Source organism: Triturus cristatus, chromosome 4_2 (assembly GCF_964204655.1).
Source record: "Triturus cristatus chromosome 4_2, aTriCri1.1, whole genome shotgun sequence".
Classification (NCBI taxonomy): domain Eukaryota; kingdom Metazoa; phylum Chordata; class Amphibia; order Caudata; family Salamandridae; genus Triturus; species Triturus cristatus.
This window is the reverse complement of record NC_140586.1, coordinates 418994381-419007667: the sequence shown is the minus strand read 5'-3', so window position 1 is coordinate 419007667 and position 13287 is coordinate 418994381. Positions and strand designations below refer to the sequence as shown.

Sequence of the window (13287 nt, the reverse complement as noted above, 5' to 3'; positions counted from 1 at the left end):
AAAAGGTACTGGGCAAAACAAAATTATGTATTGAGGTAAAACAAAAACTGGTAAGAGAAGGAGTAGAGTTTGACAATGTTGTTTTCTCATGTAGCACTGAACAACTTGAGTGTGGTTTCAAAGCACTTTAGGAGATACGTCACGCAGAGGCAGGGTCGTTGTTGCCCTTAAATTGGGTATCTTTTGTCTAGAGGCAGATCCTTTTTATGCGGCGATCACCACAGGCTTTCAAAGTTATACTGAGGGTCCTCTGAGCGCGATGTAGTGTTTGGCCAGGTCTTGCTAGTGTATGGTTTAGTCTGGAAGGATATTTTGATGACCCAGAGTGGGAAAGTGATAAACGTGGACAATAGCTGCGAGTCCTTCAAGTGTGACACATATGGGATGGGAAAAAGGGGTTCTGCTCAAAGCTGTCCTGGCTAGTGATTTTCAACCCTGTTTTGGCAGCCCTACAATACTAGTAGGTACAATGGAACTCGTAACTCAATGTTTACTATCTAAAAAGTGAACCTGCTCGTCTCGGCAGGCTAAATGTTGTTGAGGGATGAAAGAGAACGGGCGGACCCCCCCCCCCTCTCTTGATATGGGGCCAGCCGAGACCTCGTAATACTCAACAGTGCCCTTCGGGCTGAACTCAGACGGAAGAGGGGTGAGGTCTCTTGGAAAAACGATATTGATTCCCGTCTTGCACTGATTTCTAATGCCATTAAATAAGTCCAGCCTATTGACAGCTTAAGTTTTTTACCATCCTCAAGTAATCAAAATGATTCCTCAATTAAACAATCCATACATGGGTGCATTTAAATTAGAAAGGCCTTTCAGCCCTCTTCATCCATTGATCTGTTCAACTGCTCTTCACATGTTGCTTCTGCCAGCAAGGGGCACTGGGTACGCCCAGGGCACAAGCCCTAAAAAAACAAGCATTTACAATGCAACGGTCTCGGCATTGTTAAAGTTAGAGCTATTGGCATTGCTCATGACATTATTCTATAGCTATCATTTCAGGGCCCGTAGGATGCCGGCGTCCACCCCGCTGGCTCGAAGAGCTTGAAAAAACATAAAAGCGACATAATACAGATTGGAGACACAAACACACACACAAACACCGCCCCCCCCCCCCCAAACACTCCCTCCCCCAAGACCTCTGCTTCAGGAACAAAACCGAAGTCTTTGCCACTGAAAGGGGAAGGTTTTGTGTGTTGCAACCGGAAGAACCGTGTGTCAAGCAGGGTACTTTCTAGGAGGCACAGGTCCATGTGGCACAGAGAGGGAGGAAAGAGATAAATAAAGCAGAAGTAGGCAAAGAAAAGCATGGTGAAGAGAGTAAGGGGATGAGTGGCTAGAAAGGGGAGAGAAAAGAAAGACTGGGGGGGGGCAACAGAGAGGAAAAAGAGGAGTGGTGAGAGAAAGGGGAATAAAGAGAGGGCAAGGACGTAGAAAAATAACCAAACAGGGTGAGAGAGACAAGAGGGCAGATCACGATTGTAGAGGCGGGGCAGTGACGACAGAAATGAAGAGAGATACTGCACGCAGCAGAGAGTGCCACCTTCTAAGCAAGCAGTCTCAGCTAAGACAATATAGTTGTCTCCCCGTCCCCAATGACCAGGCCTTCACCCTCCACTCCAACGCAACCACCTCCCCCACGGAGTCTGAAATGCACTCGGGCCCTTACCACTCACCCTAGGTCCAGCCCACTCTGCGGATCTCGGATAAGGGACCCTGGGCAGAGGGTTCTTCCTGCAAGTGTCCCGTGCCCAGTGAAACAAGCCCCCCCCCGGCCAGGGCGGGTTTCTGCCGTCCTGCACTCGTCTGCCAAATCTAAAAAAAAAAAAACACAGGACAGGCCTCAGGAATGTGTCCAACTCAAGCCAGCCTGGCGTGGTTTAAGCGGTACGCCTCCTCTTGGCGCTATTCAAGCGCCCGTCCGTTAAAGCGCATGAATGAAATCTGACTTTTTCGGAAGACCCTCGAGACCCGCCTGTTTCTACACCGGTATACATACTCTTGTTATACATTTCACCGTTAACCGTTTCAGGGGCCAAGAGGCGCATGAGAGTCTTACGCGGCGCTTTACAACAAGGCCACAACGTTGAAGCATCTGTGCTAAACCCACCTTTGCTACCGGAAGTCCTGCTGTGCACAGGCACGCTATCCCTGCACGCTCTTGGCCACGCGCCCCGCAGCTCCCCTCGCCCTGGGGCCCTCTGCTCACTCAGGTTGTGCAGGCCTCTCACGTGAAGTTTTCCCACAGCGCTCTGATGAATAGCTCTCAGAGCCATTCATTTCAGAAGAACGTTTTGCTGGCTGGGACTCAAGAGAAGGCCTCCGAGTACTTCCTGTTTGCCACAGAAGCCGCACGAGCTGGTGGAAAGGGCGCGCACTGTATCCTGCCTGAAATTAGCAATTCAAGTGAACATGACAACCAACGCCCACGTGTGATCGCCTAATTATGCAGACCTGGTATATTGGACAGATGCACACGGGGTGGAAACGAAGGCAAGAAAGCGGCAGAAGGGGAACTGGGTACACTACACGCAGTGTACCAGAGCAGATGCAATCTGGGGTATGCAGGGGAAACCGGAGACTTCACACAATAGCGCTCTTAAAGGCAGGCTGGCGTCGGGCCACACACAACTGACTCCACCACAGCTCACATGGCCTACCTTTTGTGGAGGGGCTTGCAGAAGTGGATACAGAGCAGGAAGGAGTCTATTAGCAGAGCCCGCAGCGGGGGAGTCCCTGTGATGTCCGAGCAAGGGAAAGTGACACGGAGTCTGTTTACAAGCCGAGGTCACCGGAAGACACCACTGCCTTTCTCCGAGGCGAAGCAGAAATGCCTCGGAGAAACGCAGTGGCGTTTTTGGATTCGGGGGCGTGTTTTTCTTTTTCTCTCCTCTTGCCATTGGCTGGAGGAGATAATTAGAAAAGTAAAGAAAAAACACGCCCCCGAATCCGAAAAGGACGGTGCCTGTTCGGAGTGACAAAGCCTCTTCTCCAATGGCTGGCCAGCATTCAAGAGGCCAGCCAATGGAGAAGAGGGGAGAAGAGGTGCGGGTTCAAGCCCCTCTTCTCCAAAACATTAAATCTCCGACTTCCGGTTCTGCCTTCGGCAGACCGGACGGTCCTCGACCTAAAAACAGCAGCAAGCCCCAAGAATGTGTTAACGGATACACACGCTGGCACACTGTGCCTGTTTGGGTGTTGGCCCAGTCACAGCAGTTGCTGACCTGGGCAAGCCGTCCCCGTCTTCTATTGTAAATGGCAGGCTGCGTATCTTTGCGTGAGAGGCCTGAGGCTACGGGCCAGGCTGGGCCATCGGTGTGTTCACGCTAAAATCCAACAGCTGAAAAGTTATGTTGCCTTGATATAAACAGACTGTACTCTGCCCCCTTTTTTTTCTTTAAATTTGACGTTCAACTGTCCACCACCCAAATTGCGGGGGTAAATAATGACATGTATTTTTTGGACGTTTTACCTCAGTGTTGTTCTGGTCGGGGTGTTAATGTGTTAGCTTTTGTTCTTTGAATGCAGTGTCTCTTTGCCAAGGACATAGCGCATACGGCCGCTGACTTGTTACATATAGAACTTTAGGGTGGTCAGGGTGTCAAATATTTTTTAATACATTCGACCAACCTATTGCTTATCCTATAGTTTGCATGGTAGCAGTGCTACGACAGATTTGCCCTTGGGCGCTCAACACTCCTTCCTCTTACTGAACGTACTTGCATTCATCGACATCGGAAGGATGAAATCTTTAGCGGCCCCTGCTAAATGCAAACCTTTGGAATCCAGGGGCGAGCGCACAACAGAGGAGCACGTGCCTAGCTGACTGAGCTATCGTAGTTATCGATTAGTATTGCAAGGATTCCAGGACCTCACTGTCGTGCCTATGAACTAAGAATTACAACTGACAACTTTGGCGCTGAGGAACCAGGTTCGAATCTCGGCGTCGACTCAACACCCTGTGATTCTGGGCAAATCTCTTAATCTCCACAAGCCTACCCAAAAATATTTTCTCCTTGTGTAATGTAACTGGTGCTCCTGTAAAGCGCTCTAAAACCTTGCGCTAAATATAAACTACAAATGTACGCCTGATGCAAAAAATTGAACTTTGTGGTATGATTCAAACATTACGCACAGCTGCCCTTCACTTTCCACACATTGCACCCAGCTCAGTTCATAGGAAGACGCTCGCCCCTCAATCGAGTGAAGATTTGTTTTGCTAATCACTGGCCTCACGCAGTGGTCAGTGCCAGCGGGCTACTGGAGGCCACGACCCTGCCACACCCTCTGCTCCAGGAGGAGGTCTGCGTACAGGCCGTAGTTGGTTGGTCTCCAGCTCTCTTGATCTCAGGGGAGGGAGAGACAGCCGGCTGCTCACAGTTGGCGGGTGCCCCCAACCTTCAGGTTGCCTCGTGCAACAGATGTCTTGCACAGATAGCGGAGGTGTCCCCGTGTTCTCCCAGCACTACACCCCCTGAATCGAGGTTGCCGAGTCGATAACATGCCCAGGCATGTCCTGCAGACGTTCATTTAAGGGCCGTATGGGTGCTTTTCGTGGCAGCCACAGACTGGCCTGCTGAGGGGTTTGCGAGTCACTCGGCCTCCCCTTGCGGATGCCGTGGCTACATACTGCAGGCCGCCGGGTCAAGTGATTTAGGAAGCATGCCTTATGGTAATAATACCCACGTTGTTCAAGTCTGTGCAAACTGGAGCAAGAAACAATAGTTTTTGTTGTTAGCGTTGTTCTAATGAATGTTATTACTTTTTTAGTCGGTCTAAACGCCATTCTGTGGTAAATAATTTAATTACCGGGACTTAATTTGATACAGAAACATAATAAAAATAGCTCAATAAATAAGAGGCAGAATCCGTGGTATTAGAGGTTCGGAATGGGCTTTATTCCAATGGACGATTCGAATCGGTTGCTCCAAGTTCCATCACCACGAAGGTTCAGGAAGTGAAGTACATACATTATTGATAATTAATCACTTTTATACAATAGGCATTACAGTGAAGCAAATGCAAGAGGCGTAACAATTGATAGTGTAGATAAGACATACATACGTAGCAAAAGTAGGTGTAACTGGGTGTGGCTAAAGAACGTCATCAGGTGTGATGTCATAATAGGGTGGTTCCATGAAAGAATTTCGCAATGTCAGCAGAAATACTTGGCAGAAATGCGCGCACAGCAGCATGACGTGTGATTGACGTGCAACTAGGGGGTGAAGGGGACTTGACATTTAGCTCTACATGTGGCGACAGAAGTCTGGAGGGTCAAGTCAACCTAATCCCAAATCATATCTAACATCCTATGTTTAAAGAACTATGTTATCCAAAAGAGAGGTCTCTTAGAGTAGAATCTTATTCTATACTGACTATACTGACTGTTAGTGCGTGTACAAGCGTCTAAGTGTCTACACTAGATGCGAGGGCAGGAATCTTCCATAGTAACAGGGCTATGAATTACTTGCATAAAGACAGAGAAACCGGGCCTTTGCTCGGTAGCTGGAAGAATGTTTACTTAAACTACTAGACAGGAATGCATTGAGCAGGGAGCGGAGCAGATAATTTCGAAGGTGAAATACAGTTTCTTGGCAGGCAACAGGCTGATGTCAGGCATCGTGAGCCGCGCAGGGAATGAGACAAAGTTCATGGTCACAGATGCAGGCTCAGACTGGAGCTTCAGAGGCAGAAAGCAAGAAAAGCTTGATGACAGAATCAGGGCCTACTTGCCTGGACTGTAAAATGGCATAAGTGAACCATATAAAGCCGGTGGCCTTTCATACTTAGGAATGGAATATCCAGTCTATTCATGGCGGATCTGAAAGAGGACATGTTAACGGTGGACGCACATGTATTTGCGTCTTCATAACTGGAACTGGAGGGAACATACATGTACTTGTGATTCATACATGAAACCGTTGGGGTCCAAGATAGGGGACATAACTGATCAGAAAAATCCATATTTCCACATTCCCCCCTTGTCCCCTACTTGCCCATCAAGAGATATCAATCTTCATCAATCCATTGATCTGTTCATATAGCATCATTTGTTCTTCTTTTTTCTTCTGGGACGAATGAAATCTTGGTGATGGAATACACGATGTGGCACACAGACCACAAATCGCTGGTCCACATTGTAGGCATAGACAGCAACTGAATAATATGAGAAAGCCAATACCTAGGAAGGATAGGACCTTCCATCCAAAGGTAGATAATACACTCCAAAACCAACCGGACCAAGTCCAGGTGCCTGGATTCTGGTGTATCTGGCTTACAATCTTATGAAGGCGGGTTATGGCTTTATATACAGACGGCGAATTTTCTGGTATGAAAATGCAACAACTTGATCCGATGACCCTACAAGCTCCGCCCCTATCGGCCAGGATGACGTCAAGGACAAGACGATTTTGAAGCACAACAATCCGCATAGCAGACTGCTCTTCTGTTAAATTGCCTAAGGCGGAAATAGTTTCGTTCACTACTGCTTCAAGGGTTCTAGTTAATCTACGTATCAACTTACTATTAGTAACGGTACCTATATAGGGAAAGAGACCTTTATTGAAATCTGTGTATTTTTCCCATGCTGTTTCAGTGTAATCGACTATTGGGAGATCTCTCCTTTCTCTATTGTGTACTAAATGAGTATTTCTGTGATAATCAGGAGGAGCTAGGAAAACAGGTGGCAAAAGGAATCCAATGTAGCAGGTACCATCCCAATCTAGAGGCAAACGTACATATGCCGTCTGACCACATATGAAATAGGAATGGCGGGAAGCTCTAAATGTAGACTTGCCCTGATCACTAAATTCTATTACAGTGGTGCATCTACTATGGCCCATATGTATGGAACCATTCTTTCTTACACATAATTCACCTTTTACTGGAAATACTGACATGGCGGATAAAATTGGAGTAGCTTCGGATTCGACATTTAGGATCATAAGATTAAGCGTAAAATTACCTAATCCATATACTTCATTTTCTAGATCAGTTCCTGTTCTCTTGGGAAGTCCCTCCTTGTTAGGGTAGCAGACTTTAAGTAAAACTAAGTTCAAATTTCCCCATACCCAGTTGTCTTGATAAACTGCAGAATTTGAATCTAGGGAATTAATTAAACTAAACCATGCTCCACAGGAGCCGTTGTGTGTGAATGGGTATGGAAAAAGAGGTAGAATTCCTTTATAATTCTGATAGGGAGGGAGTTGGCCACATATCCAACAATTTGTAGCATTGCTAACCTGATGGGAATGATGTAACATACTAATAAACGTATTATTGCGCAGCGCAAATCTATAAGACAACTCATGCGGAGGTAATTCACTAAAAGAATGTTCAGCAGTAACATTATAAACATGTCTAGAAATAGGATAATATATGTGCAACAATATACTTGCAGTAATTATTAAAAGACTTAAGAAAAACAAAATTAATAACGTCACTGTGCAATGACTACGCAGTGATTTACAGTATGCATGTCGTTTCAACATTTTTCGGGTGTTTTCTCTATTCAGATCTAAGGGATACATGTCAGAGACAAATTCAACCGCTTCACCTTGGAGAGGACTTAAACAATCAAATTTCCCGACTGGTTAGATCTGAGTTTTAGTTTATATTGTTCGTGACTACTTGATTCAACAAAAGGAAGTTTTGAGTCAATGGGTGAAGACACACAAGGTGTGGTATTTACATCCGATGGTAGTCCATGAAATTTCTTGATATGACTTGAATGTACCCAGCCTTTCCTGCCTTCGATCTTCACGGCTGTCCTTGTGGTGAGCAAGACCAGTTGCGGTGACTTCCACCTAGGATCCAGCTGAGTCTTTCGATCAAAGTTCCTCACGAGGACCAGGTCCCCCGGAATTATATCATGGGGTTTCACCTCAGTGTTGTCGGGAAAGGCTGCAGCTACCTGTGAACGACAAGATTGTAGTGCAGACATCAAGGAAGCTAAGTTAAGTAAAACTAAGTTCAAATTTCCCCATACCCAGTTGTCTTGATAAACTGCAGAATTTGAATCTAGGGAATTAATTAAACTAAACCATGCTCCACAGGAGCCGTTGTGTGTGAATGGGTATGGAAAAAGAGGTAGAATTCCTTTATAATTCTGATAGGGAGGGAGTCGGCCACATATCCAACAATTTGTAGCATTGCTAACCTGATGGGAATGATGTAACATACTAATAAACGTATTATTGCGCAGCGCAAATCTATAAGACAACTCATGCGGAGGTAATTCACTAAAAGAATGTTCAGCAGTAACATTATAAACATGTCTAGAAATAGGATAATATATGTGCAACAATATACTTGCAGTAATTATTAAAAGACTTAAGAAAAACAAAATTAATAACGTCACTGTGCAATGACTACGCAGTGATTTACAGTATGCATGTCGTTTCAACATTTTTCGGGTGTTTTCTCTATTCAGATCTAAGGGATACATGTCAGAGACAAATTCAACCGCTTCACCTTGGAGAGGACTTAAACAATCAAATGTCCCGACTGGTTAGATCTGAGTTTTAGTTTATATTGTTCGTGACTACTTGATTCAACAAAAGGAAGTTTTGAGTCAATGGGTGAAGACACACAAGGTGTGGTATTTACATCCGATGGTAGTCCATGAAATTTCTTGATATGACTTGAATGTACCCAGCCTTTCCTGCCTTCGATCTTCACGGCTGTCCTTGTGGTGAGCAAGACCAGTTGCGGTGACTTCCACCTAGGATCCAGCTGAGTCTTTCGATCAAAGTTCCTCACGAGGACCAGGTCCCCCGGAATTATATCATGGGGTTTCACCTCAGTGTTGTCGGGAAAGGCTGCAGCTACCTGTGAACGACAAGATTGTAGTGCAGACATCAAGGAAGCCAAATAATCTGTCAGCATATTACAGTCAATATCAGTTATTTTTCGTGGTATAGGCGTCCCCCACATATTTGGTGGTCTGCCAAAGATCACCTCATACGGGGATAGCCCTGTTCGAGAGTGTGCTACCATTCTCATGTAAAAGAGTGCAACTGGTAATGCTACTACCCAGTCGACACCTTTCTCTCTGCATATTTTGGACAATCTAATTTTCAGAGTTTGATTATGTCTTTCCACGAGACCTGCTGCCTCGGGGTGTCGGACACAGTGGAATTTCCACTGATAACCTAACAAAAGTGAAACGTGTTTCATTAGTTCGGATGAGAACGGCTGGCCGTTATCTGAGTAGACAACACGTGGTAAACCGTATCGTGGGAAGAATTCTCGAACTAACTGTTTGGCAGTAGTCGGGGCAGTGTAATCTGAAACCGGGTATGCCTCTGTCCAACGGGAAAGAGCACAGACAACTACGAGAACATATTTGAATCCTCGACATCGTTCCATCTGGATATAATCCATCTGGAGGATTTCAAAAGGGTGATCAGGAGGCTGAAATCCACCCTGTTCTACGGGAATGCTTTTTCCTGGGTTGAACTGACAACAGATCATACAGGTACGAACTTTTTGTTTAGCTGCTGCTCGTAAATGTTTGTTGAACCAAATGTGTTGAATGCTGTCTAGCATAGCTTTTTCTCCTAGATGTGCTGGACTATGGACAGTGTTAATAATGACTTGGACCATTGAATCAGGAAGGAACCACACAGATTTTTCCTTTGTCATCCATCCTTGATCCGTTTGGATCCCTCCTAATTCAGTCCATTTCTTTATTTCGTCTGGAGTAGCATGTGTCTGTATGTCAATTACGTCAAGAGCGGGATCCTTAACCATCATGCAATGTGTTGGCGTCGGGACTATTGTCTTTGTCATGTCGGATGTTTGAGTTTGAGCAGTCTGTTTAGCTGTTCTGTCAGCTAGATCATTGCCTTGAGAAATGATATCAGTAACTTTCGTATGAGCTTTACATTTCATAATTGATATTGCAGTGGGTAGATGTATTGCATCTAATAAGGCATGAATGAGGGGTCCGTGCTGAATGTGGGCACCGTGAGAAGTTAAATAACCTCTCTCTCGCCACAGCACGCCGAAGTCATGTACAACTCCGAATGCATAACGTGAATCAGTGTATATGTTGACTTTTTTATTTGTGCCTTGAATACAGGCTTGTGTCAGAGCGATGAGCTCTGCGGCTTGAGCTGACAAGGTATTTATGCAATTTGTTTCGATGACTTCAGTGTCTGTTGTGACTGCGTAAGCGGCCACTAACTCTCCTGTACTTGTTCTCATACATGAACCATCTACATACAACGTTAGGTCTGGGTCTGACAATGGGACATCTGTCAAGTCTTGTCTGGGTTTCGTCGTGATTGTAATAACATCAATACAATCATGAGCTAGTGGGTCTGTTCCGATTACGGGTAAAAGTGTGGCAGGATTCAATGTGTTACAACGTCTGATTTCTATATGTGGCTGAAACAATGTTAATTCATACCCTGTAAGTCGCGCTATGGTCAAATGTTGTGTTTGCGTTCGATTCAAAAGAACCTCTACTGCATGTGGTACTTGAACTGTCAATGGATGTCCTAATACTATGGCATCGCTTTGTCTTATTGCTAAAGCTGTTGCTGCCACCGATTTCAGGCATGCAGGCAAAGCCTGAGCTATGGGATCTAATGTACTAGAAAAATAAGCACATGGTTTGTGTGATCCTGCTTGTTCCTGTGTGAGTACTGACAAGGCAGTACCTTCGCGTTCTGTAACAAAGAGTGTAAACTGTTTATTGTAACATGGTGTTGCTAAAACCGGTGCTTGGCATAAGGCTTTCTTTAGGCTTTCAAAAGCTTGTGCATGTTCCTGAGTCCAAGGGAGAACAGTCGATGTGGCTGCCTCCTGTGTTGTCAATTGAATGAGTGGTTTTGCTAGAAATGCATACTGAGGGATCCACTGCCTACAATATGAAGTGAGGCCTATAAAGGCCCGCACCTCCTTTTGTGTCTTGGGTATTGGCATGTTAGCTATTAACTGAATGCGGTCGGGTGTAAGCTGCCTTCCCTCCTTGGACAGCGAGTGTCCAAGATAAACAACTCGCTGGACACAGAATTGCAGCTTAGAAGGGGACACCTTGTGCCCTTTTTCGGCTAGAAATTGTAAAACTGTCAGTGATGCTTTCTCACATTCAGGTTCGCTTCTAGCGGTGATCAGCAGATCATCGACATATTGAAGCAGGGCAGTGTTTACTGGCATGTGGATACTGTCGAGTTCTCGTTTCAGTGCTTGGCTATAGATGCTGGGGCTTTCTGTAAATCCTTGAGGTGCGCGTGTGAATTTAAAGCTTCGTCCATTTAAACTAAATCCGAACAAGTATTGGCTTTCCGGATCTATAGGGACGCTGAAAAAGGCATTCTTGAGATCAATTACAGTAAAGAATGTTGCTTCGGAATCAATAGCTGTCAGTAATGACGAGATATCTGGGACCACAGGGAATTGTGGCACAATGCATTTGTTCAATTCGCGCAGATCAATAACCAATCGATATACTGGCGGGGCCTTTGGATCTGTTCGTTTAAGAATCGGAATTATCGGGGAATTACATACATTGGAGTCTGTTTCCACAACCACTCCTTGGGCAATGAGCTCGTCAATGATTTGTAGTAAAGCCACTACAGCATCTGGTGGTAACTTGTATTGTCGCATTCGTGGTAGTACCACTCCTGCCTTTAATGTAACTCGATATGGTGTAATATTCATGCAACCCACATCAGTAGGGCCTTGTGCCCATAAATGTGTAGGTAAAGTCTGCAGTCGAGGATCCATGTCTCGAGACACATAGTGACCTTTGAAATCACGTAAAAACAATCTTACTCCTTCCGGAGAACAACATATTATAGCTCCTAGAGCTTTCAGTGTTTTTATACCTAACAAGTTTTCTGGACATGATTTAGTAAGCAATAAATCTGTAGTTCTGGTCAAGGGTCCTATCGTAAGTGGAAGAGGCTGTGATACTTCATTAACAATAGGTTTTCCTGAAAAACCAAGGGAAATATTCTGTGAGCCTGAGAGGGGTGCCCCTGGAACTTCACTGTGTTTTATTGTTGTTCGACTTGCCCCTGTATCAAGTAAAATTTTTCTATCTTGGCCTAATAATTCACTATGTACATAAGGTCCTTCTTGGTCTACAGGGACCTCGATAAGGGGTAAGTCAACTTCCCTCTCTAGGCTGGTTCATGCGTATCGTTGATAATCAGGATAATCATACTGTGCGGTCTGGTACAGCTGTCGTGTCGTGGTTTGTGTGGCAGCAACCGGCAGCGCTGGTGCAGCTGGCACAAACTGTATAGACTGTTGTGGAGCTGGCATGGACTGTGCATGCTGCGGGGCTCCTTGTTCATTCTGATCCTGTCTAAGTGGCCGTGGTCTTTCTTTCGTAATACCTGTGGCGATATTACGCTTCAGGACTGGGCAATCGTGTATATAATGACCTGGTTGTTTACAATAGTTGCATGTCCCTTTTACAGGTCCTGCTGAATCACCGGAATGTGTCGTACCCTTTTTATGTCCTTCAGCTGGAACTGTCTGGGAGACTAGCATTTTCATTTTCGTGTCTTTCATGCGTCTTTGTTCATGTTCTTGTTCCTCTCTAATTCTATTGTAATGGTACTGTAACATTTGTAACATTTGTGATGGGGTATTACCTTGCCAGGTACTCTCGAATTTTAATACTCTATTCTTCACTTGGGGCAAGGAATTTTCAACTAATTTTGTCACAAACAGATGTGGGTATGATTCGCTACTTGCTTTTATACCACTATTTATACAAAAACATTTTTCGAATCGGGCATAGAAATCACTAGTGTCTTCATCTTGCTTTTGTTTACAGGCTGAGATTGCACCCCAGTCTTCCTTTTTCGTGGTTAATAAACGTGGCAGTACCTGTACTAGTAAACCTGGTAGTGCTTTAGTTTTGTCCCCAAGTCCCGAACCTGGACCTCGGGCCTTTTCTTCATTTTCTAATGCTGTCCAGTCTATCTTTTGGTCTCCCACCTCCCACTCTTTTTCCTTGAGTTTTTCATAAATGCCAGCAGGCATTAATACCTTTAATATTGTCATAATGTCGGGATAGGTATACTCTCCCATGAGTAACATGTCTTTAATTTCTCGGTGGAAACCCGCTGGGTCTTTGTCATGACTGGGTACCACTTTCTTCATTTCTAACAATTCTATTTTCGATATGGGCGTATATACAAATACACGTTTAAACTGATTGTCCTCGCCCTTTATTGGGTGTACTTCTCGTAAGGGATTCTGTCTGTCCATTTAATACATCGGTCTTTCCTTGATGGGCAGTGAGACATGTTCTGGGCA

General features: G+C 45.1%; 1 protein-coding gene across 2 annotated transcripts in view; it reads left to right on the top strand.

Moving 5' to 3' along the window:
* The window catches only part of LOC146834500 (dynein light chain Tctex-type 5-B-like), a 149946-nt gene that overhangs the window by 426 nt on the left and 136233 nt on the right, over positions 1–13287 (top strand). The window lies entirely within an intron of this gene.